At 37.1% G+C, this 27500-nt stretch overlaps 2 long non-coding RNA genes across 6 annotated transcripts in view; one reads left to right on the forward strand and one right to left on the reverse strand.

Annotated features, from left to right (window-relative positions):
- Window positions 1–4423: 4423 nt before the first annotated feature.
- LOC136853500 (uncharacterized) lies at window positions 4424–13789 on the forward strand. Its single transcript, XR_010857480.1, has 3 exons — window positions 4424–4558; window positions 8179–8413; window positions 13489–13789. It is a non-coding gene; the product is annotated as an uncharacterized lncRNA (long non-coding RNA).
- Window positions 13790–17144: 3355 nt separating this feature from the next.
- Window positions 17145–27500, reverse strand: part of LOC136853265 (uncharacterized) — a 271531-nt gene continuing 261175 nt past the window's right edge. For 4 of the 5 annotated variants that reach the window (XR_010857406.1, XR_010857404.1, XR_010857405.1 and 1 more), the window contains 4 exons: window positions 22885–22978; window positions 22636–22732; window positions 17840–17928; window positions 17145–17282 (listed from right to left, as the gene is read on the reverse strand). This is a non-coding gene — a long non-coding RNA (uncharacterized lncRNA). Of the gene's footprint in view, window positions 17283–17839; window positions 17929–22635; window positions 22733–22884; window positions 22979–25560; window positions 25712–27500 lie in introns of those variants that run through there. The other variant, XR_010857407.1, reaches the window with a different exon arrangement.

Below are 27500 nucleotides of genomic sequence, written 5' to 3' on the forward strand. Positions count from 1 at the left end.
CTCTGCTGAATTTTATCTTGACCTCTCGAACTCTTCAACTCCAGAAGGATTAACAAGGCTTATGAACCCATTAACCTTTCTTCTTCCAAGTTCTCAGAACTTACTGATTATGTTATTGCACTGACTTATGAAAAAATCACTTTTTGAGACTGTTATCTGCCATTAGCATTAGTCTTTTTGTGGCCATTTGCTATAAGAGACTGTTCTGCAGCATGAACAAGGCCCAGATCCGATGCAGTTGTTTCTAGACTGAATAAAGACTTTGTCAGTTTTCTGGAAAAGAAAACTATTGAGCTGGCTTCGTCTGTCCTTCCGCACTTTTTCTGTCCGCCCTCAGATCTTAAAAGAACTACTGAGGCTGGAGTGATGCAAATTGGTATGTTGATCATCCACCCTCCAATCACCAAACGTACCAAATTGGAGTCGTCTAGCTTGGGTAGTTTTTATTTTATTTAAGGTTAAAGTTAGCCATGACCGTACGTCTGGCACCTCTATAGGTGCCAACAACACAGTCCACCACCGGGCCGTGGTTGAAAGTTTCATGGGCCGCGGGTGAGAGTTTCATGGGCCGTGGCTGAGAGTTTCATACAGCATTATACACTGTACAGAAAACTCGATTGTGCCGAAGAAACTTCGGCGCAGTTTTAACTTGTTTTTATAAGTCACAAATGTTAATTAACATTATACCTACCATCTTTTTTTTTTTTTTTTGAAGAGGGTCAGGGCGCGTTCAGCAGTCTCCCTCTTTCGCAAGCTTTAAACAGTCGCTTTAATGCTCTTTCTTTAGAAGATCCTTTGCTTGCTTCTTCCCACGTTACCTCAAATAAATTATTACTGGTAATTGCAGCGGAATATTAAGAAGCATTATATTTCCCCTTTATCTATACGATTTTTCCTATAGAACCTTCTCATCTTGCATCTTTTAATCAGTGATTTTCATACAGATGTTATCTTTCACGCCTTAATTTATTTATTATTGGGATTTCTCTGGCGTCACGATTTCGCGCTTTATGTAACATTTAATGATTGTAAGGTTAATAAAATGCAAGATCTCCTATCTCTGGCAGAGAGAGAGAGAGAGAGAGAGAGAGAGAGAGAGAGAGAGAGAGAGAGAGAGAGAAGGAATGCTAATTTGTATTGCTTATCGATCAGTACCGGAAATGGAACGTAGCCCTAGTTTTAGATGGGACCGGGATTCCGGAATAACTTTTTTGATCATTAACAACGAAAAACGCAGCACTTAATAAGCAAAAGGCCTGCATCATCCGGCCATTATCGGGAATTAGGAAGGCGATATTGCAAAGGCGAACATTGAAATTCCATATGCGATGTCTTTCGAATGATCCGCTTCCGCTGGAAAGTTCTGTCGTTTTAAACATCGCTTTAGCTTTTCCATGAAGAGTTTTCTTTGTATTTACTTCCTGTAGTAGTGTTGGGATTGGTTCTGGATTTCCAGTTTTGAAGTTACGGAGGAAAGGATGTTGTTTAAGTGAGCTTTCTTGCCGAGGTCATCTGACATTCGGGAAACATTAGTCTATAAGTTACAAAAACAAAAGTTTTAGGAAATGTGATGTTTAATTAACAAAAGATTTATGACGTATGGCACTAATCCCACTATTCGTGTACGCACAGGAAGCTTTGAGAGGAGGACTGTTATCATAAAACACAGATATAATTACTTAAGGATTTAAAAAAAAAAAAAAAAGTCTGACGTCGGAACTAACACAAACTGTTATCGTCAAATAGTCTGAATCATTAAGAACGATGGCTACCCCCCCACCCAACTCTTTGCACAACAAATCTTGGCTATCAAACGCATTACGAAACTCAGTGATAGTGCCTTTGCCTTCCTGGAACTGACCTTAATACCCAGCTTATTTCGCCACGTTCTTATTAGAAGTAGATCTCTGTTAAGCCTATAGACTCATTTTTTTTAAGGCCAGTGACCCATTTCTAGGACGGGGCTGAAGACAAGAAGAAGTAAAAAAAAAAAAAAAAAAAGGAGATTCGACCCAGGGGAAATGGCAGACCTGCCTTTTAAAGGGAGGAAAACTGACAATAATAATAATAATAATAATAATATAATAATAATAATAATAATAATAATAATAATAATAATAATAATAATAATACAGTATGTAGGGTACCAAGTCGTAGGTTGGACCCTATATATAATGACTGATGAGCATATTACAAGTAGAATAATAATAATAATAATAATAATAATAATAATAATAATAATAATAATAATAATAATAATGAAGAAATTCACCACGATGTCAGTGTAAATACCTGTATATGTTAAAAATATATATAAAATGAGAGCTTTCGAGAGCCTATTCGATTTTCGTTATTAATCTGAATTTGGTAACCTGAGATTATGAGGTTTTTATAAATAATAATAATAATAATAATAATAATAATAATAATAATAATAGCTACTGTATACAAGCATCCGTAGTGCTCTCATATTATTGTCATGCAGAATTATAATATTACATAAATTTTATTCTTTGTAGCTTCATTAAAACAATACTTTGACATTCAGGTTTATGTTGACAAACATAACTAAAATGTCACAAATTTTATAGTGCAGTTGCACAATAGAATTCTGATATTCGTGTGAATAGTTCGTGCAAAAGCTTCAAGGAAAAATTACGTGGACAAATACTAGACGAATTTCCTACAAAGATTTCACGAAGGTTGCCCTTAAAAACCTACCGTAAGTTTCTGCTGAGCAAACCACAAAGGAATATATTATTTCTGGTTGTACAATGTAACGAGCGTAAAAATGTCCCACAAAGAAACAAGTCCTAAAAATCCTCCGTTTCAGAATCCGCGAGAAAATCCTCAACGCGACATTCCTGGAAGAAAATATGATATGCAAATGACTTCCTCAAAATTCACCTAAGAAAGAAAAAAACTTATGCAAAGTATTTGACAAGGCGAAAGCTGCCGTCTTATATTCCCGGTAAATTCTACGCCATCTGAACCGACGGGAATTCTCAAGCAAACGTTAATTGAAACTCCGGGTAAGCAGACTATGTTGTTTGGAGAGCTTCAGCCGGAAAAGTTTTTCGCGGAGTATGCAATATCTCCAGTTACTGCTTTGACGAAAATTGTTTTTTGCTTATGGTTTTTTTTTTTTTATATTCCGGAATTAATTCCACGAGGATTCCTGTGTTATTTCTATGACACTGGGCTCAAAGGAACCTTCTACATTTAATGTAGATTTTTACGTGCCTGTAGATCTGCTGTAAAACATGGTCCTTTTTAATCTGTTGTTGTCTATTATTGCCAGACATAAACAGATGTTTTATCTACTTAATAGCCAAAGAAATCTATCGTTATTATACAGCATTTCTTTAGAAATCTACTTATTTTGAAATGCAAAGATTTATGTATATATATATGTATATATATATATATATATATATATATATATATATATATATATATATATATATATATATATATATATATATATATATATATATACACACATATACACACTATATATCGATGTGATTGATATGCTGGATTTTTATTAACGACTTTTGGTAGTGTTACTATAGCCTATCAAAATGTGAATCATGCGTCCATCTGAATTTTGGAGTTCGGAGTAGTTTTGGTGGCGTGAGTTGTTGCAGGGAGTGAAGAACTGCTAAAGGAAACCCCCGATCACTTATTATCTTCATTGAATGAAATGACTGGTCAAAAATATGCTTCAATTCATCCTGAGTGAAGATTCATCATTCACCAAACACAAAGATTCTGACATAATTCAGTGGTGCTGATGCGACACATTTAATAAGACGTGTCATGACGAAGGGTAAGGGTCTACTTTGCAACAACAGCAATAGTAATAGTTATTATTTTAATTAGATGCGTTCCTTGGTAACATGAATCTTCCGATATTTTCTAGTTTTTTTTTTTTTTTTTTTTTTGCACGCTGAAGACTAACATTCGTAGTAAGGATAATAATCCAAGCAAAATGAAATTTAGATTTATTACCAAATAAAGCCATTTAAAACGGATTCCTAATATAGGGAACTACCAGAATGCGATGTAATTACTGTAAGTACGCTATTTCGCTCGTTTGTAGGAATTGTTCAGATCTTGACCTCTCATTTACTCATTTCATTACAGTACTTCCCCGCGCTGTATAGATATAAATATTCATTAATTTTCATATAATAATTTCTATAATTACTCCTTTATAGATAATTCATGTACGTATCTGCTAAATTATTGCAGGTGGCATGGTATCCCTTTACAAATTCTTTCGAAAAGCTATTCAGGTCCTTTCAGCCAATGGCAGGACCGCTTTCAAGGTCTTCCATCCATCAGCCAAAGTACAAAAGCGTCGGCCAATGATATGAGGCGATAGAAAAGGCATTTCTAAGTTTGACATGGTGGAGGTCTCTGATTGGCTTAAGAGTTCATTTTCTCGAGTACGACGAGTAGTTTTTTGATGGTGACAGCCACGGGTGGGTGTGTGGATCGTGTGTAGTGAATTTCAGCCGGCAACTCTAGGGTTATAAGTTAGTATTGATATGTAAGTGAATGGCCCTATTTGTGCTATCAGTTTTGAGTGTAGTTGGTTAATATGTAATGTTATATTTATGTGGATAAAGGTTTTTTTTTTATAAATATCAGTGATCATTACCGGCATGTGCAGATCAAGGTCTAAAGTGCAGATAGGCTAGTATGGTGAGTTCCCGTATTGTGGGGTCGAAATTTTTTTTTTTTTTTTTTACTTAGCTAGTTAATCGTAAACATTTGAATGTGTGTTATCAGTGTCATGGGTTTTTGTTCAGGCTAGTATTACCGAAATTTATAGCCTTAAGTTACCGGATTTTTCGTGTATTCACCAGTTTAGAAAATGTGAAAAATTAAATGTGAATGAAGCAGGCGGCGGTGTAGACTGGAATTTATTTGCCCAATATCATGGGTAAAACTTAAGTTGCGCGACCTGATTCATGCCAGTCGCCTGCCGGGATAGGTTGCTGCCTCATTCCCCCTCCCCCCGCGCCAGGGTAGGGCACGTCGCCCTGAGTTAGGTTTGGTAGGTAAGATCTGGTTAGGTCAGGACCTGCATTATAGGAAAGACTGTGTCTTTACGTATGAGGAACCTGTCCCGGACTCCCGGTCGGTCGGCGACTGGCTTGAATCAGGACGCGCAACTAAAGTAAAGTTTTACCCTGTTCCCCAAGACTGCCATGGTTTGCAAGCACTTGGGGGCCCTGGTCTTTTCGACCCCAAGTCTATTTAGGCCGTAACATCCAAACTGGCAAACGGCCAAATTGGGTATATAAAATACTTTGATCCCCGAGGGGCTATAGCACTAAACACGGCGTCCCTAGGGGCTTCCGCCATGTCTTACGTCCTAAGTTATGGCCTAAAGTTGTGACGGCCTAACAGGTTCACTGCCGAAAATAATGCCGCGTAATCTCCCCGAACTTGGAATCAGGTTGGTTTTTTTTAAGTTCGCTCATACCCAGTCGTGAAGTAAATCAAACCTTCATATTCGCCCGGCTCTTTGTTCGAGTGTAATCGAAGTGCTCATATTTTTCGATTTATAACTCTCTCTCTCTCTCTCTCTCTCTCTCTCTCTCTCTCTCTCTCTCTCTCTCTCTCTCTCTCTCTCTCTCTGCCTAGTGTCGATGTAAATTTCGCTTCTAAACCGAAGTAGTACCAGATGTAATACCAAGGTGAGAAAAACGCAACGTCTGAGTGCCACCTTAGCCTAAAGTGTTCTGTGATGTTAATTGCAAAAGGGGGGGTGGGTTCCCCATAAATGCTACCTTAAGGGTTTTCCCTAAAATTACTTAGTAGGAAACATTAAAATTAGTTGTATTCAGGGTTTTACAGAGCCATGGAGAGAAAGAAAAAAAAAACTAAAAACATACGCCAGAAACAGAATTACAAATTATATTTTATCACCATTTTAATTACAATGCCACGTTTTAGCCAAATAGCCATTTAGAACACCGGTTAGTCTAGCTCAACAAGAAAGTATAAACCCTTGCAGAAATACAATTGCGAACTCCCTCCCATTACCACTTCGGCTACTTGCGATAATGGGATTGTGCCAAAGAGACCATTTTAGGCTAGCTGGAAATGCCCTGCATGCAATCAAGACTGCACTTTATAATAACATTTCGCCTTGACAAAGTTATGAGAGTAGGGCCAGAAGGCGAAAATTTGCTGCTGTTGGGTTTATATTCAGGATAATAGTTCAACTGATTTTGAGATTTTTTTTTTTAAAGCGAGCGTAATATGTCGCGTCGTTACCAAATATCATTAGACCAAATTGAGCCCCACAATACTCATCTATTGTCGAGAAGTCCATTAATGTTTGGCTCCCGAACGGGTACAAACATTTGAAAGAATGTTCGTGTCAGTTTTGTCATCTTTACACTGTCGTCTATATCATTAAGCCATTATAGAAGGGAAGTGGCGTGATAAAAAACTTCGCCAGATATTTTAAACTGCATGTCACCGAACCAGCTCTCTGAATTTTTGACATGCAGCTACTCAGTTTTATACTCAGTATTTTGCCAGTCTTCATAATTTTTATCAAAGGTAAAATGTTGTGTTGTCAAATAAGGCTTTGAAAGTAGCTAAGGTGGAAATTCATCCAAGCATTTTACTGAGTTTATGGCATTCTAGGTTAAGGTTGGTTAAGGATTCCAGGGAGCGACTAGGCTCCCCTGACCCAGGGATTACAGGCCCAGTGCTTCAGGTTAAGCTAGGTTAGGTTGTGTCCTTGTACTTTCAATTTATTGCATGGTAAGTTAGGCTAGGAGGGGAGTCGAATGTAGGCCTGGAGTTGCCACCTCACCCCCTTCCTAGGCTGTTGAAACTTGATATAGAGAAGGGTAGGTTAGGTTGTGTCCCTGTACATGACCTTGCTGTGTTTTTGTGCTGATGAATTTTTTGGGTGATTTTACATATGCATGCTCCGGAATTTTTAGGTGGGTATTACTGTGAACTGTGTATACATAAGGGTGTGATTTATGCATTTCAAACTGATTTTAGCCATTTCGCTGCCTGTTTGTATCCCCCACGGATAAACCCCAATTTCCCACTGGTGTCCCTCATGTCTTTTAACTTTTTTCTCCATAGGGGCGGCAGTGCCGTAAGTGCACCTCACGCAGTGCACTGTAGGCGTTACTTAAGGTTTATGCAGCATTCCTTTGAAAGAGTTGTGCATGTAACTTTCTAGATATATCCCCATAGCATCTATTGGTGGTAAATCACATGTATAGATTTTTTTTACCAAATTTTTACTCGAGATAGTGGTATTATTAGAGATTCATCCCAGTTTTTAGTTTTTACATTATTACGCTCTAGATTAGGTAAAGTGGGAGTCTAGGCAAGGCGAATAGTCTGCACCACCACCCCACCCCCATCTTCCCCAGCAGGTAAGGACTCCATGCCCTAAGTTAGGGTAGGGTAAGCCAGGTTGCATCCGTATGCTTTGCTTATTTTATGGCACTTTTTATTAAGTTTGGAAGGGGTACTTGGTGGGTGCAAGGGTCACTTCCCTAAGTGAAGCAAAGGACAAAAAATGAAAAGTGGGCATTCTGAACTTTAACAAGGGTATCGGTAATATTTGATGCTTTCTTGAAATGAATATCCTTCACTTTAAACAATGAAGATTTATATGGAGAGTTAATTTTACTAACAAATTTGTGTATAGTTTTTTATGGACTTATTCCATATATATTTAAATATTTCCAAAACACATCTGGTTGGATTTTGAACTAAGTTCATCATCGATATTCGAATTTAGTTTGGTTACTGTGGCCCCAGTGAATTGGGTTTGTAGTCTTGATTTATTCTTTATATTATATAGGTTTCCAACTGGAAGTTTTTAAGTACCTAATTATTTTGCTTTAATTTGTGGTTATTTCCTTTTTCACAAACTGCGGAATACCACAAGCTGGGTGGTTGTAAAAGTTAAACATTGAGGATTTTTTTTAGTGTAAGTCTCCACTTAAGCGTAATGTTGCTATTTTGCTAATCCCTCTGGATATCTCTAAAGCTTTCTTGGCCAGTCAAAAACCTTTATGGCGTGTTTCATAGGAATGTGATTATGCTTTTAAAATATTGTAGTAATTGACTTTTTCTCTTCCGACTAAGCATTTGATCATTTAATTTTTTTTTCAGGTAAATAGAATGGTGGAAGAGGAGGATCTTGAATACAAGCCAGAGAATGCCGAAGTTAGTTGGACTGAAATAATGTGCACATAACGGTTTCTCGGACATCTTAAGTGACAGTAAAAGAGGAGGATCTTCAACGCAAGCCAGAGAATGCTCAAACTTTTGTATTGAAAGAATGTGTATATCACGGCGTCTCGGACATCTGAAGTGACAAACCCCAAAAAGCATCCGTTCTAAATTGGTAAGAATGTTTGTTATTCAAGTGTATAGTAAATGATCTCGATAACGCTCATATGACTGTGATGGTTTCAATATTTGCTGTTAATAGGTTTTTCAGTACTTATTTTATGGTTGACATTTTTCACTATAACTTACAGTAATTCTCATAACTATTAGCTATAAAGGAATGGTGTGCCCATGATTAACGTGTATTTCCAGTAGTGAATGTTGCAGTTTCAAACCTGTTGCAGTATGAAGTTGATTTGGGGACTTTAAAATGTAAAAGCTTGCTTTTGGAGTTAGGATAACTCTTGTTTGGTAAAGTGTTAACACATACGTAGGTGGTTTAGTGGAGTTTGTTGATAGCCAATCAGAAACTTATTTGTTTGCTCTTCGTGGAATATGCTCAAAACACATGAAGTGAACTCTGCAAAAAGCATGGAAATTCAGACTTGACATAGTCATTACTAATGAGTGTGTTTGCTGCCGTGAACTAATGGGAGATAAATGGCCTGAATATTCTTTCCTGGGATTATTCGCTAGACTTAAAAAAGGAAGGAAATTTTCAGTTCAGAATAAAACCAGCATTCACAGACGTACACTTTTTCCTGCTGAGGTGAAACTTATTTGGTACAGGTATTGATTAATTTCTGTAGATGGTTTCACAATGACAGTGGTTGTCAGTGTCTGAAAATAGTCGTTTTTTATCAATTTAAAACATTTGGACAAAGGCTTCATGAATCATTTCTTTACTCAAACATTTCATAAAGTTCTATACTTCGCATCCATAAATTTTACATTGGTAGTGCAGTATAGTACTGTACTGTACATTGTATTTTGGGGAATACACAGTCTTCTGCTACAAACTTGAATATACCCATCAGGTTACATACCATGAAGGTTTAACAGGATGGTTCTACCTAGTTGTGGTTTTGCATATATTACATTCTTATTGCAGCATTCTTTCAGGCGCTATCACATTGACAATTTTTCTTCCACATCTTGATTCCTTGCTGTCCGTAATGGCACCAAATGATTCTCATCTTGTCACACAAACTTTATAGTACTTTATCGTTTCTGCTGTAAATATGAATTTTAAAAATTCAATATACTAAATATGCTTTTAACCAGGATGTGCTTAATTGTATCTATTGTATATAAAAGTATCAGTTAGAATGCTCAGATTTTTGGAGTGTTGGAAGTTTTACATGATTCGGCTTAAAACAACTGTAGCATGTATGTTAGAGCCTGTGGTATATCTTGAAGCAATGGTTTTACATAATTAATTTTAGGATAAATTTAATGCTAATAGCGCAAGTAAAGCACGCTTTTGTTGTACCAGATGTAAATATATTGACATTGGATCGGCCGTCATAGCTAGGCCATTGTTCGTGCAGATTTGCAGATCCTTGGCTGTGAGGTGACGAACATGATTTCTTAAACTTGTCACCACTACTGGTTCCTTTAGGTAAACTCGTAGCAAGATGTGGAAAGATCTAAGAATGGTTCCCATGTGACAGTAACCTTTAAAAATTACCCTTTTGCATAGTTTGCAGTCAGGCTTACTTCACATTTCATATAAGCTGTAATACCTTAACTGAGCTTGCATCATTTGCTTCGTTGGGAATATTGTTATCACGGCAGCCATCCGGAGAATATTTGCTCTGGTTAAGAATGTCATTATGATGGCTGGATATATTCCTAACCAGAAAATGGTAGTTGGTAGGCATTTCTTTAACCTAGACTTTGCCACAAAAACTCAGCAGGCAGGCTGCTAGTGACCCCTCAGAACCTTTCATTACAGCGTTATCTTCTGTATTATTGTGTAAAGATGACAGGAGGTTTGTTCCTCAGCCCAATTCAATTTGGAGAACTGCCTTGTTACAGGTGACCCTCCACGGTTTCCTAGTACAGCACCAAGTTTCTTTTCCTCACTTTCACTGTGCGTACTGTTGACCCCCTTTACCTCCTGTCTGAAGGATAATAACACCCACAAAGACCTCAGTATAGTGTGCATTATTCATTGGTCAGCTCTGAGGTATGGAGACATGCTAATTATTCGCCAGCTGACACACCATTTTCTATCTTAACATTGCATATAACAGTTGGTGTGCGCTTTGTTTACCTAGGGATGGTACTTATCCATCAGTAAATTTATACAGTGAAGTAATGGGGCTTATCAAGACCATGGTTTGCATTTTATAAAAACTTTCCAATAAGTTTTGAGTTACACCATAAAAATAAAGGATTAGCTTCTTTGGATCCAAAAGCTGTTTTAAAATGCTCTGGTAAATTACACTGGCCATAAGTTACACATTTAGCTGGCTGTTGCTCTGAGAGCAGCACGTGGTGGTAAGACGAATTTACTACAGGTTGCGTTAACCATCATGTCTAGAAAGTAATTTGACTGTCAGGAATGTTTTGTTCACTGTTGGTTAAATCACTCATATATAAGGTTTTTTTTTTTTTTGCAGTAGAGTGAATGATTTTACGTTTAAAAGAAGGCTTATTTTTCATGGCTTCATTCTTTAGGTAATTATTTTCCTTTCTTTCTAGAACTCTACTTCAGAAGAAATTTGAGACTAGGTCACATGGGTTCACCAGTTGTAATATTTACGTTGGATTAGCTTGGAGGATCTGGAGACGTGAAAAGCCCACACTCCCCCTTTTTTTTTTTTACCAGTGTTTTATCAAATTGAACTTGGTTTTTGTGGGTTATTTCTCTGGATTTAACCAAAATTATTGGACTTATTTAAAAGTTTTTTTTTCATAATGCATATTTGTATGAACAAGAGCAAAAAATATATTGCAGAAAGCATGAACACCATAAAAAGTTCTAAGAAAATGTCTTGAACCTTTTGACATTCTTAAATGAGGAATATGGTGAAGACTGGAAAGGTCAATCAGAATTTAAATTAAACTTGTGTTGGTTGATTCCTCATTGGGTTTGGTTTTTACACCTAGATTTCAGACAAAATGTGTGTTGTGCAGTCGGGCACAAGAAGCGTTAAGAATTTTCGACGTAGTGGTCGTTAGATTTTTAGGAAACCATTATGTTGTGACCATAGACTCATTACAACCATACTGTTTGGCTCTGGTGTCGGCTTTGTCTTTTGGCCTTTTCAAATTCCCAAGTTCGAAGGTTCTTTATTTTCCTTTTTATGTCAGTCAAGATTAGGTAGTTTGGTTCTGCCAGGTCTTATTGAGTCCCGAGTTGGTGATGCAAATGTTGCCAAGGATTAAAAAATGCAGCAACAGCCATTCTACAAGGCTTTGGCACTAAGACACATGGAACCATCTTAATACATTGCTTTGCGCAGGGTGTTTTGGAATGTACTTGGCATTGTGTATAACAATGCCTGCGCATTCTTTGTTCGTCAGCGATTTCAGAAGGTAAATAATGGTGGTGTCATTTTCTTCTTGCGTAGAAAAAGGTGTTGCACTGTGAAAAGTGTTTGAAAAGTGTTTACTAAGATTCCTGAAGCATTGTACAGTAAATAGGTGTGGAAGAGGGTACTAGAGGAAATGACGGGAGAAGTCTTACCAACTTATTGTTTTGGATTCCTGGGTATCATTTAGACATTGTCTCTCACGTCATAGTTTGTTGCATGCAGGTTGCTTAGTGCTCTCTTTCCGCATTATTATTGTGGTAATTGATGAAAGGTTCATTGCTGAAACTTTGGATGCCATAATTTATCTCATTCTTTTGAATGCTCGTGTTTTTCTTGGTACTCAAATATCTTTTTAAGATCACCAAATGCTTGGTGCAAATTTTCATACAATACTTTTCTTGTAATTTCTTCATTTAGAAGCTTGCTTTTTTTTGTTTCAGTAGCTTGACACAGTCCAATTGTCATTTATTAGCTCAAAAGAAATTCGTCGATTTTCCAGCATTTATATTTTTTTTAATACTTCAGACAGTGTAGCGCATCATTATTCATGGCATATTGTGCAACAGATTTTCCTATCTCCCTACACATCAGTATTATGGTCAGCTCTGCAGTGATTGGTGGTCCAAATGCTCTAGACAAATTAAATTTCACTCCTGAAATTCCCAAAATCTTGCCAATTTCACCTGAAGCTTCTAATTTATCCACATGTCTCATTCTTATCCTACGTCCTTTAGTTTTAGGTTAGGTTACTTTACTTTGCGTTCTGTTCTAGTATTACTATCTTAAATTTTAATCTCTACGTGTTTTGGTCTTTTGCCCCTTTCGTATCTTTTACATTTTTTTTTTCTCATCCACATTCCTTGCAGAAAATTTTATTCTCATTAAGATGAGATTCTGATTCCATTCTTCCCTCTTCCATTGTGCTTGCAAACTACCTTTTGGCTTTGAGCTACTGAATGCAATTGATCTTTTGGTCTCTTTCCTGCCTGCCTGCCCTTTTCAGTTTTTCCTGGACTGTCTATCTTTATTCCGCTTAGCTCATGCGGTGTACCCGTACGATAATATTCTTACTGTTATTTTGCTCCCATTAAATTCATGGTCACTTTCTCATCGTTTTACTGGCTGTTTCATGAACGTTTTTCAGAGATTTTGTCTTTCTCAGTTGAGGGCGATCAGTTTATGATCAATCCTGCATACTTAATTGTTCTGTTATGCAAACCAATTCTTGTCCATCCCTCATGCTAGATTTACCAATGGTTTACTGAATTGTTCTTTAGTTTTAGTGCATTTACTTCGACTAGCTATATTGACTAGGGCAAAATGTATGAAGTGTACTGTATTTCCGGAGCTAGTAAGGGTTTCTGTTAGGCATCCATTTATTTTTTTAAGAAAGTCATGGCGAAGGGAAGAAAAAATGATTACAAAAGTCCTTTACTTTGTAAAATTTTACAAGGAACTAGTCTTGGAGGTGACTAGCCCATAAGGCAACCCCCTCCCTTTTCCCACCAGATAGTGCGCAGCATTAGCATCCCAGCAGATTTTGCAGATGTTGAATTGCAATCCTTTTGAATTTACCTTCATATGCTTTTGAGTTTCTCCCATTTTCATTTATTTTGCATTGTTTCGGTATGCCTTTTGTCTTGACTGGTATTATTTTACTTTTTAAAGAATGTCATCAGAACTAATATGATCTTCCCCATTACAGCTGCCACAGCCTGAAGATGACATCCGAGTTGATATATGACCATTACAGCTGTCACAGCCAGAAGACATCGGAGCAATGTTGTTTTATGACCATTACAGTTGTCACGGCTTGAGGATATCTGAGCAGATGTTTTTTATGACCATTACAGCTGTCACAGACTGAAGATCACATCTGAGTAGATGAGTTTTTGTCATATCGTAACAGCTGTCAGCCTGAAGATGACATCTGAGCAGATGTTTTTTTTTTATGATACGTCTTAACAACCAGTTCTCTTGTAATGTCTCAAGGTGGGTAATCTTCAGTGGTCGTTTATTTATATAAAATAATTTTATTGGAGAATATTAGTAATAGTAAGGGACTGCAACAGGAGAAGTAAACAATGTTAATGCCCCAGTTGGGTGGTTATCACGTTTCGTTGGATTATTACTTGTATATAGTATAGTCTACTGAAGTCTAGATTACATCAGACTGAATTGATTAATATAGGCTTTGAAGTAGGTTTACTTGTGCATAGTATCTGGTACTGAAGTCTTACTGAATTTATTAATATAGGCTTTGAAGTAGGATTACTGGTGTATAGTATACGGCAGGCTACTGAAGTCTAGATTGTAAGACACTGAATTTATTAATATAGGCTTTTAAGTAATGTTTTTAGGGAATGCGAGTTGAAGTATACGGAGGGTCTTTCATTTAGTGAGAATAGTCTCGAAATAATGCGTAAATGCGATAGTCTAAGACTTGGTGGTAAACTTATGGTATCGGCAGAAGTAAGAGTGGTCTTTATTTAATCTAGTTATATATTTTTGTGGCCAACTTAAATGGTAGCTGTAAAAGAATGGTGTATTTGTTAAATCTGGTTATAATTTTGTGGAGGTTCTCCAGCAATTATCTTAAATTACACTCTGACCTTTTGCTGTTAGCGGCAGTCATTTAGTCAAAAGCCTTCTCGTGCTTTCAAGGTTGGGTTAGTCTTCATGAAATCTTTATAGGAACTTGACTTTGTCATGCTCTGACGGCCTTGACATTCAGTTCAAAGTACCCCTATTTAGAAGCAAAGAGGCTTGTAATGTCTGCAGTATGCTAGTCAGTGTCGAAGGTTTATAATTTTTTTTGTATCCAGTTATCCTAGATTGATTCAAGGATCATACCTTGTCAGCGTTTAGGTTAAGTGCAAAATATTTTTAGTTTCTACTGTGGTATGACAGTTGTTAGAAATGTGCTTGAGCCTCTGCACAAAATATTTATTAGTGTATGTTCTTTCTGCTTGAAAAAAATTTTTAGGGCATGACAACGGATTCATTGCAGTAAGAGAGACATTCGGGTTTTTCGTATGTTATTAGTACGCTCAAACCAGTTAAATTCATTGTTTGCAGTTTCGTTAGGTAAACGTTATTTTGCATTAAAATAAAGGACAGTCAGTGTTATTTTGCATTAAGGACAGACAGTGTTATTTTGCATTAAGGACAGACAGTGTTATTTTGCATTAAGGACAGACAGTGTTATTTTGCATTAAGGACAGACAGTGTTATTTTGCATTAAGGACAGACAGTGTTATTTTGCACTAAGGGACAGTCAGTGTTATTTTGCACTAAGGGACAGTCAGTGTTATTTTGCACTAAGGGACAGTCAGTGTTATTTTGCACTAAGGGACAGTCAGTGTTATTTTGCACTAAGGGACAGTCAGTGTTATTTTGCACTAAGGGGCAGTCAGTGTTATTTTGCACTAAGGGCAGTCAGTGTTATTTTGCACTAAGGGCAGTCAGTTATTTTGCACTAAGGGCAGTCAGTGTTATTTTGCACTAAGGACAGTCAGTGTTTTTATCAAGTGAAAGAAGCCGAGGCTAAAAAGATTTCATCACAGCCCAGATAGGACTTACTGAATTAGGTGTTTGTTTTGATGGGAGGATTGCATCATGCGACGTTGTGTATGTTTTATTATTTTTTTGCTGGACAGATAGAAGTTTTTTGCTGTTATGGACATGACTTTTATTTTGTCAAAATTAAGACAACTTTTTATTAAGTTTGTTTTGCTTGGTCAGACAGACTGATATTTTTTAAGAATGTTTAGTTTTAATATTAGATTCCTCTCTTGTATATTTTTTGATGCTTTTAGGATCATTTTGAATATAGAATTTTTAAAATTAGACCCTTCTCTTGTATATTCAATCTTGTAGTAAGAAACAGACTGTTATTTTGCTTTCAGACAGACTCTGCTAATGAGGATTAGTTCAGGCTTGATGTTATTTTTCATTAAGGAGTAACCAGATTGAATTTTGCAAGGAAAGGGACTTACTGTTATTTTTGCACAGAATCAACAAAGTGATTGTTAAGGAAGTAATGGGTTAATTTGCATTACAGACACTGTTATTTTGCAATTAAGGACAGACAGTGTTTTTTGCAAGAGCATCTTGTGTTATTTTTGCAACAAGAGGCTAGAGACAGTGTTATCTTAAGGACAAGTACCAACAAGAGGCTAAAGTCAGCGTTTTCAAGAGCATCTTGGGAATTACCAACAAGAGTTTGTTTTGCTGAAAGAGTTTGTTTTGCTGGCAATTATCAATGAGAAGCTATTAAGTCGACGTTTTCAAGAACATCATTATTACAGAGGACACGCTTTCAACTGTTATGTAGTGACCTGCTTAAAGTTAAGGACATCATTACTTTTAGAGGTTCTCATATCGAAATGTTTATAAAAGCACCTCTCTTGCATATTTACCATGCAAGAAATATCGTTTTTGCATTGGACTCGGCTATTACAGAGGTACAAGGAAGAGGATCTGCTGTGGAACACTAATAAATTAGCCGGTAATCCAGGGCTGTTAATTAGATTTTTCTGGACGCATCACTTTTTATTTTTTTATACAACTGCTACCAAATATTCAGTCTTGATGTATTGTGTTCTTTGATTATAAATTTTCATTAGTTCAGGCTTGATGTGTTTTCTACAGTTGTACAGTATGAAATTCGTTAAATAAAATAAATCTCTATGGATATCTAATTTATGAATTTTAATTTACCATTACTGTAACAAAAACAGGCCCTGAGATTTACAGCTATCTCTAGTGGTGCTTTATACTGAGCGCACAAAATGACAAGCTATTTGGAGTGTCATCTTCAATTAGTAACAAGTGGCTGAACACCCTGTCAATTTGAGAAGCTTCAAGTCGACGCAGCATCATGGCCCAACTTTCTCCTCCTGCTTACCCTCAAGGAGCTTCTTTATCAACTGGATAAAAATACCCCATCTTGGAAAAATACGTCCTTTGCACCCCATCTTGAGGTGCAAGGAAGACGATCTGCTGTAGCCGACTCTTCAATGTCCTTCCCCTACTGTTTTTCACCTTTTTTTTTTTCTTGGAAATTCGTCCTTAAATGACTCTTCAATGTTCTTTGATATATGAAATGTTCACCTTCCTGACAGTTGTATCTTGAAATTCGTTAAATAAATCTCATCCATAATCTAATTTATGAATTTTGATTTACTTACTGTAATGTCCCTTTTACAGCTACCATTCTTTGTTCACCTCGCCCATCTCAGAAAAAATGACAAGCTTTTGCAGACTTTTCAATGTCCTTCCCTGAACACACCTTCCTATAGTACCTTGGAAATACCCCTTCATACTCTTCAATGTCCTTCCCCTACTGTTGATAAATATCATTCCATTGTAGAAGCCTGGAACATCCTTGGCCGACTCTTCAATATTCTTCCCCTACTGTTGACTCTTGAGTTGAAATTTAATTTCCTTCTCATACTGCTGACTCTTGAGTTGAAATTTCATTCCATTTGTAGAAGCCTGAAAGTTAAAAGGAGGCTATTCTTATGCTAGAGGTTACTATAAAGTTAAAAGGAGGCTATTCTTATGCTAGAGGTTACTATCAATCATTTACTTACTATAAGATTATCTTACTGCATTTTAATGTATTCTAGGCAGACTAAATGGATTCTGAATTGTCTTACTGCATTTTAATGTATTGTAGACAGACTAAGTGGATTCTGAATTGTTAGTCTTGAAAGTGGCAAATCATCGCATATCAGTACAGTAATTGAAACAATATTCATCCATGGTAAACAGTGAAAAGGAGTATCCTGCATTTTAATGTATTCTAGACATTGGACTAAATAGATTCTGAATTGTACAATATTCATCCATGGTAAACAGTGAAAAGGGAGTATCCTGCATTTTAATGTATTCTAGACATTGGACTAAATGGATTCTGAATTGTAAGTCTTGAAAGTGGCAAATCATCGCACATCAGTACAGTATTTAAAACAATATTCATCCATGGTAAACAGTGAATAGGGAGATAGGATACATTTCTTGCAGAAGTAACATGCTACAAAGACACACACCTTTACGTAGCAGCCCTTTGCCTGATCTTAGTTTATTGCCCGAAGTTAGGAAAGGGCCCATTCCATGCTAGTGGCACAACTGCGTACTTCTGTAAAAAAAAAAAAATAAAATTATTGCAGAAAAAGTCTTCACATTGATTGTTTTACTCAATTACATAACGTGCAAATAACATTAAATGGGCAAAACCATTATTATACTATATAACTGAGGATGTTTTACTTAATTACATAAGGTGAAAATAACATTAAAGGGGCAAAACCATTATTATCCTATATAACTGAGGATGTTTTACTTAATTACATAAGGTGCAAATAACATTAAAGGGGCAAAACCATTATTATACTATATATATAATTGAGGAAAAAGTATATTTTCATTGACTGCACTTTACTACTGTCATTTCCTCTATTGGTGTCTGAATTCTGAAGTGTGAACTCAATTTAAAGCGACAGAACTAATTAAGGTTACTTTACTGCTAGTAAGCCTCCTGGTCATACAGCATGTTTCAAGAAGCTTTGTCATTTATAGCAAAAAATAAAATTTCACACCTCTAAGCATGACTATACATGGGAAAATAATAAACCTCGATTAATAAACCAAGTTTCCAAAGAAATAAGAAAAACCAACTATTTGTACATTCTTAACATGCAGTTATTTACACATTAAAAAATTAACAGTTATTTACACATTAAAAAATTAACAAAAAATTAACAGTACATTCTTAACACGTGGTTACTTACACATTAAAAAATTAACAGTTATTTACACATTAAAAAATTAACAAGAGTCGAAAGTGCAACCAGGAAAATGGTCATGTGGATACTGCTGCTTAAGGCTGTAAAAGGGATTTGGAGGCTGGACAGCAATGCTCAAATTGAAAAGAGGGAGCTACAGTGGTTGGACAACAAGCCAGAGAGATCCAGAACTAGTGGAGCAGCTTAATGTGATTTTTGGCCAGAATCGTTCATTTCATGATACAAGCATGAAATTTGGTATGAATATACTCTGTACGTCACCTTTTGAGAAAAAAGCGCTAGCCATCAAAAAAATTCCAATATGGACGCCAATTTTTTCAAGATGGGCACCAGCACACCACAAGCAGTCATAAACCATAAACACGCTGATCTCTGTCTATTTATCTCCAACTTTTGCCACTAAAAAAGGCTACTAATGAAGGGAAGGCAAAGTAGATAAGCTCTTTCTGTCTATTTAATGTCCCATAGGGTTGCAAACCACACAGCCGACCTTGCAGCCAAGTCAACACTATTGTTCCTGAGGTAGGGAGATTCTGCAGAAGCAATGGGGCAAACAGGAGGTTTTGGCACCCCCCCCCAAAAAAAACCCAGTTGCTTCAGGCAGATGAAGCTCAATATCAGAGTAAAGACTATTCATATATGAGAAGGAAAACTAAAATTAAACTATGGAGGTAGAGCCAAGAGAGTGCCTACCGCTCACTACCAGGGCACACCGTTGACGGACACTGCTGTGAAACTCAGCATGGGGTTCAATATCAGCTAAACTGCAAGTTTAGTATCCCAAATGCTATCTAATCAGTCCCAAAGAAATTAGATGGCTCCACCTGAACTGACAGGATGTGCCAGCGCGGGAGAGCCGAGCCAAGGATGACAGGGGCTTTAACGTTATCCGGATGGTGCAGATCGCACGGGATTTAAATGACATTGGATGAAAGATCGGGTTAGGCGTAGGGCAACAGCTCAAACCTAAATGTACCCCATACATGAAAGTGAGCAAAGATGGTGAACGCATAAACCCTCGGCCAGCTCTACTCAAGTTCAAAGTATCTTATCATGGATGCCAAACAAAAAATACAAAATGACTGGAGTAAATGTCGTTGTCAAGAGGACAAGAGTAATGAAACACTAATTTCACCTCTTAGCTTATTTCAGAGGAAACAGGACTCTGCTGGATATGTTAATCTTGCAAAAATCCACCATTTTTCATGCTTGTACTGATACGCCAGTATCTTTTGATCCAGCACGGTTAGATGATGGAGAAGGCATAGAAACTACACTGATAAGAAATAAAGCAAAATATCATAACAGCTGCAGACTTTCGTTTAATAATACCAAATTGAAAAAGAGCACACATGAGAACAGTGACTTCCAGTTCATCAGGCAGCGAAGGAAACCGTGAAAAGAGATCAAGCACCTCAGACCCTCCAAAGGTACAATGATTTTTGTGTGAAGAAGAGGATGCAATATCAAATTTAAGCCAAGCAGTGACAATGCAGCTGAATGAAATTATCACCCAAGATGCTTGGCAGACTTCTACAACTCAGAGAGAGCACATCTTAGTGTAATAAAGCAAGAGGAGAATCGCCATGATCAATGGAAAGAGTTGTATCCTGTGGCTTTTTCTGAACTTTTTATCTACATCATTGATAGCAAGGTCACTAATACAGAAACATCACCTGTAATATTCAGACTTGCTGATCTAGTTTCCCTATACAAGCCGGCCACAACAACTAGGTGTAGACTCCCCAGACATCAATACCACCAGGTTAAAAGAGCAGTTACTCTCTAGGACTCCTGAACTTGAGGTCCATAGGAAAGGGCGTGATGTTCTTCCAGCATTCAGAAAAGGCATTGAAACAATTCTATCTGATGCTAGCAAGTACAGTGAAGCTATTCATCTGGCTAAAGCTGCAGATATCATTCGAAGAGAAAAGCTTGCTCATAAGACAAATTTCATTCAAGATTTACAGGAGGTACTTGGAAAGGAAGGTGTTCCACAGCACTTCTACAGTTTGTTTGCAGCATTGAGGATGGTGTTGACATCAGATCCCATCTGGACCATGGTGTTGTACTGTCAAATGTTGCTATTGCACAACTTTTACAATGACACTGCTACTCTAAGTATACTGAAGGATCAAAAAACCGAAGGCATGCAAAACACTGTGAAACACCTTTTCCCTTATGTCGGGATGAAAGTGTTTGCCAAAACAAGAAAGAAAAAGTATATCTTAGCTTAACCAGACCACTGAGCTGATTAACAGCTCTCCTAGGGCTGGCCCGAAGGATTAAATTCATTTTACGTGGCTAAGAACCAACTGATTACCTAGCAACGGGACATACAGCTTATTGTGGAATCCGAACCACATTATAGCGAGAAATGAATTTCTATCACCAGAAACAAATTCCTCTTGTTCTTCACTGGCCGGTCGGAGATTCGAACTCGCGACCAACAAAGTGGCAGCCGAGAACGGAACCCGTTCGCCCAGCGAGGAACTAATTAACTAAATGTGGATGCAAGACAGACTGTGGTGGAACGTGCACAAGTAAAAAGACAGGATTAGACTGTACTGCACTCTGTAGCTGCCCTTGCCATGCATCTTCAGGAGTCTAAAACACTAATGTTCAACAATGATAGAATAGACGTTGATATACTCAATCATAATTCTCAAGTTTGGACTGTTAATAATGTGTTAGTATATTTGTCACATTTTTAAAATTATATCTATGAACAAATGGCTATAAATATTCATAGAAATCAGGTTATATGGACAAATATGTATAAATACCAAGAAAATTACATTATTTTGCATATTACGCTTACTGGCAGCCATCTTGGAAAATGGCCAACAAATTGGATTCCTGAATGGTATGTTCTCCCAAGTAGTCTGTAATTCTTTGGCAAAGAACGACCTAATTTATCCCAATAATGATTGAACTTTGATTATTTATACAAAAATATATTGACATTCTTTCACGATAATCGTCATATGGCGGCCATTTTGGAAAATGGCCACCTAAGGGAATTTCAGGTGGCTAGCACTTTTTTCTTAAAGTCTACCCCCAATAGTATTTCTTCCAAATTTCATGCTGTATCACCAAATGAACGATTGTTTGGCTTATCTGCTCCACTACACATAATGGAGATAAAGTACAAGGACCTTAATGTGAAAGTGGGAGAAAACCGCACAGTTACATTAAACAATAATGGTTACGAGGGGTTGGAAAACAAGATCCAAGAAAGGAAGCTGGAATGGAGGTAAAGTATAATACAATACTAAAACGTGGGTGCAACCACGGGCCAAAGGGACCCTGCAAAACACCCTAGTACTGCCTACAGTGCACAAGGTGAGGTGCAGTGATGGTACTAAACCTCTAAAAGGGCTTACAACTTGGAGAACCTGTGATAGCCCTGCAAAAAAAAAAAAAAAAAAAAGTCTACAAAATCCTCTCTCAGGTCTCAAGATTCAGGGTGTGTCTCAACGGCAATGATGCACGTGTTTATTTGGTTAGTTCTTAGAAGGGAGACCACCTTTGACTGGCAGACACTTTGGCAATTAGACTAATGTTAAATCACAAGCATAGGAACACAATAAGGCCTGGAGAGCTGTGTATAGGGGTGTCCCTACATCCTTACTAGTTTACTTGGCAAACTGAAGAGTTCATGGCAATTACTGGTTAAATATAAGGTCACTGATCACAAGGATGCAAAAGTCAAGATGATAGTACACAATGAGCAGTAATGCTCACTTTCACCATTCATTTGACCTTGGTACGCATGCAGCCAACCAGTGTTTGGAAGCATAGTTGAAAAAAAAAAAAACTATGCCAAGGAAGCGACTTCAACACCAAGGAACCAACAAAACTTAAATCCAAAGATCAATGCTCACTGCCGTACCAATATGATGTACAGTACCTTTTCCATGTCTTGGTCTTGATACATCAAATGATTCAGTGCTATGGAAATGAACCTTTCCTGAAAGTTACCCTTTCACAAACTTTAACTATTCTTAGCATTAATTTGGTAAATGAGTTTCACTCACCTATGGATGGGTAGTGAAATGTGTAGTGGATGACTCCAAACATTTCAATGAATTACAACTTCAGATCACGTACAATGATATGAGTCTCCTGATCAATCTGAAAGGAAAAACCAAGTTACTTTATGTACTAATACTGTTTTATATTTAACAAGGATAATTACATAAGCATGTCTTCACTACTCCGTCTCCTGAGGACATCCTTCAGAGTTCACTTGAGAGAAAGAATCAAACAAATGAGTTAGTACTCACCTTTCAACAGGTAGTGGAACGTACAGTGGATATCCCCCATCATCTCGATGAATTAGTTTCAGACTACATACGTTATTTATCTCTCTTGATCAATCTGGAAGTAAAAATCTCAAGTTACTTTACATACCTATATTGCTTTATAATTAACAGGGATAATTACGTAAGCATATCCCAACTACTCCAACTTGAGAGAGAGAGAGAGAGAGAGAGAGAGAGAGAGAGAGAGAGAGAGAGAGAGAGAGAGAGAGAGAGAGAGAGAGAGAATCAAAAGGGTAACTTTGTACTGGAAGTCAATGTCAAACCCATACCAGGCAACTAAATTTTATTTCCCCCAGCGAGATCAATTTTTAATGACAAGTATCAGGGGAAGGTGCAGCCTTGTGCAACTGGGATTGACCCTAGGTTGTTAAGAGAGGAATTCTCTAAACATTTCTCCATCTTCAGAGCTTGGCCTGATTGGTTCTTCTCTTGTATGAGTCACCAATTGAGTAGGATTTTGGAATTCATGGATCCTTTGGTGCCAATGTTTAAACCTTATTCCTCGGATTTTTTCTGCTGAACTAAATTAATAGTCCAGATACTTTGGTCCTTTGTATATACTTCAGTTATGGGGGCCCACAGTGGGTAAGCAAGGTTTTTGGGTGGAGAGAAAAGTGTGAAATAAAAAGATGTGTTCTAACACTCAGTGATACTTCGTTACAATTCTGATTAAGGTAAGGTTTATTGAACAGTTTTAAAATGACACCATGCAGCAGGTAAATAAGGGCCTTGTGACCTTGACTATGTTATTTGAGGGTGGGGAATTTCTCGCCCGCCCCCTTCCCCAGGCAAGAACCAGGCATCCTAGGTTAGGCTATACCACATATGGTTGGGTTAGGCTGCAATTCTATATTAATCTACAGTGCTTAGGTTAGTTTTGGTTGGAGTCCATGGAGGAAAAGCTCCCCCACCCAGTTAGGGACCTGTCGTCCTAACTAAAGTTAGGTAGGGTTAGGGGGTGGGAGATCCTAGCGGGGTGAATCCCTGCCAAGTGCCAACCAAGTAAGGTTAGATCAGGTTAAATATAATCTTGTATTTCACAAATATTGCGTTTACCCTTAGCCAAAAAGGTTTCCCACGGTGGTCCCCCAAATTTTTTACATAAGGGAGGCCAGGTACCTCAAACCTTTAATTTGCAAATGATATCAATGTTGGGAATGATCAAAGCACACGGCCATAAGGTTCAAACAGTCTCAAGAACTGGGCTAAATAGACGGAAACCAGACAACTTGCATGGTAAATCTGATGAAATTTCAATGCTGAAACTTACTTCACTGGCCTTCACTCTTAAGACAATATGAACCATGCCAGGAATGCCAGCTTGGTAGCCCCAGAGGAGTTGCATATTCGATAAAATGCTAAATAATTACTGTATCATCATTGTTGTTTCAAGAATTACGGCTCAAAAACTTAAGGCCTTGCTATTTCAGGGCCAGCAAAAGAAAAACAGTCTGCCTAAAAAGCTGAAGCAGAGTTTTCTTTTCACAAGCTTACCAAATGATATCAATGCTGGAAATGATCAAAGCACACAGCCGTAAGGTTCAAACAATCTCAAGAACTGGGCTAAATAGACGGAAACCAGACAACTTGAATGGGAAATCTGATGAAATTTCAATGCTGAAACTTATTTCACTGGCCTTCACTCTTAAGATAATGTGAACAATGCCAGGAATGCCTTTTTGGTAGTCCCAAAGGATTTGCATACAAGATAAAATACCAAATAAATACTGTATCATTGTTTTTTCACGAATTACGGCTCAAAAACTTAAGGTCTAGCTGTTTCAGGACCAGCAAAAGAAAAACAGTCTCCTTGAAAAGCTGATGCAGAGTTTCCTTTCACAAGTTTACCAAAGGAAACCTTGAATAAGACCTCGGTCACCAATCTGTCCAGTAAAACCAAATCAATATGTTACTTGGCCTTGTAACTACAGAAATAATTACTATATAGCTTTCTGGTATTGGGCACCCAGCATTTCAAGTTTGGATTTGTTAACATGTGACTAACAATATTAATCATTCAGTTGAGTAACTTGCATTTTTTGCAACATAAATACTCATTTAGCTGCATTCTCTTCCACCTACACGAGAATATTTGCAGCAAGTGCAAAACAAGGTACAGCTTATCACTCAGTGTTGGCTGCTACTTCTGACTGTCAAATGCATATACTGTATAGGTATACACTACTGTAAGGTGGCAAGTGCCTTTTTCAAATAAAATTCGGCTGTAGCCTCTATTATCGTTACAGTATATGGAAAATTCCCAGAATTTAGCTGTTACTAACTGAACAATGTTAAGTCTTACTTTGTTATCATATTTTCAGTTTTTAAGGAAATACCTATTGAAGTTAAGATGGGATAATGCTGCATACCTAACCTGCTCTCTGCATGCATTATTAGGCTACTAAAACGGTCAAATTTCCCTTTCAAGGAATATTACTACCTAAATCACTCTAATCTTCCCCTTTACTAGACATGGGCAACATTTTTGAAAGGCCTAGATTAGGCTATTTCTAATTTCCTATTGGAGTCTGCCAGCAAACCAATTCATCATAAAGCTTTCAAGTTTTCGTCTTCATTTGCAAGAAAAATCAATTCTCGCTCAGCAGACGTAACGGAACTACAAAAAATAAGTCTTACCTTTACCCATCGATTTTCTAACTGTGAAAAAAAAAAACACAGAAATGGACAAACACTCTTCAGGAATTCACACTCCTCCTGCGAGGGTTTTCTACCTTCAACGCCCCTAGGACCAATCACAAGCGTCCGTGTCATTCGCTTTCAAGCAGACGACCCCTAATTGGATGAAAGGTCACTGAGAAACACTATTATTTCAGGATTACAAACATTACAAGAACGCCCAAGCATAGAAACAGATAAATAGATATCCTGCTACCTAAAAACTAAGAATATGAAATCTATGCCGTGTAAAAGTGATTATTCAAAATTTTTATCATTTAGGAAATGTATGATATATTACGAAGTCGTAGATGGAATCTCATTAATTTTCAGTTTCAGAAAATTATGTGTCATTATCTCAATTCGCGTCCGGCAATTCCAAGAATGCTAATCCATCCGTGGATCAATATTTATTGGAGTTGCACTCAAATGTTATCCTAAAAAGCCTGGTCTTCTGTTCCATAAGTTAGTTGCCCCATTAAGGCTTTCATTAGTAATGGAATATGTATAATATAATTATACATATTCCTGGGACTTTTTGAATGGGATTCTCGGTAACGCGTATTCGAAATCCAGGCGTTTTCATTGTCTGTGTTGTATCTTGGCTCCAATTATGCTTTCGGTGGTGGTGTATTGCTGTAGGTAGGCCTGAATATTTTTCTTTTATTCTCTCTCTTGATAGACGTCAAAACATCTAATTGTATATTCATTGCTGGCTTTCACAGGTAGCCAATGAAGTCCAAACGAGATGGAGCGGCGGTCTTCAAAGAATGGTTGGTACGCCTTCCCTCAAGCAAGGAACTACTGCATGCAACCTTAAGGCCATTATATAAGTGATGAATTGCCCCAAGCTTGTTTATCCATGTATGCAAAATGTTTTGTTTACAGTACAAGCAGTAACAGACTGTCACAAATACGTAGAAAAATAATTTGTAACGTCCTTATTTGTATTAATTGCTGTAACTGATATGCCAATAAAAGTAAAGCACACAACAATGAAAAATTTTACTCTTCTTGGGAGGGCCGGACGGTCAGTTGGAAAATGCGCTTTGGAAGATATAGTTAAATCAAGTTACAATAATAAAGAACTATAGACGAGGAAAGTCAACCCTTCCCAAGGAAATGAGACAATTAAAACCCTAAACATTCTTCTGTCAAGAATTTGTCAAATTTGCTCAATCAGTACTACGCAGACATTCAAAGACTTGGAAGGTTAATGACAACCACTCATTCTTAATATCTACGAGAAATGTGATGAAACTACTGTAGGTCAATAATCTTCGTCCCTAATGATAATTTTCCTTTATGGGTTGCTGCTATAGTTGATAGGTGTTAATGTCGGGAAATCGATGGCAGAATTAGCAAAAAAAAAAAAAAAAAAAAAAAATTGACTCGTTTTTATTTTATTGCTTATCTGTAAAAAGTCGCTCAATCTTTTAAACATGATGCCATTTAACCGAAAACTTAAGTCTCACAAGCGGTATATATATACATATATTTTTTTTATATATATATATATATATATATATATATATAATAAATATATATTTATTATTATATATATATATAATATATATATAAATATGTATTTTTTTTTTTATTCAAACAAATGACATTTATTGTTATCTGGATAGTAATTCATACAAAATGTATTTGGTTTACAAAATTCATTACTGGATGTCAATATGCAATAGGGAATTTAACTCGGGCCTTATGTTTTGAATGATAGGAGGTCAAAACTATATTTGTCCACTGTAATTCCCTAACGATTCCGATTTGCAGAGGGAAGTCCAGACCTAGTGCAGGGTCATACTGGTCATATGCAAAATGGGAATTTAAAGTTGGCCCAAAATGTTGAACTAATCGAGACAGAAGATTCATATTTCGGCTTGCCTAGGCCA

The sequence above is a fragment of the Macrobrachium rosenbergii genome, chromosome 27, assembly GCF_040412425.1.
Source record: "Macrobrachium rosenbergii isolate ZJJX-2024 chromosome 27, ASM4041242v1, whole genome shotgun sequence".
NCBI lineage: Eukaryota > Metazoa > Arthropoda > Malacostraca > Decapoda > Palaemonidae > Macrobrachium > Macrobrachium rosenbergii.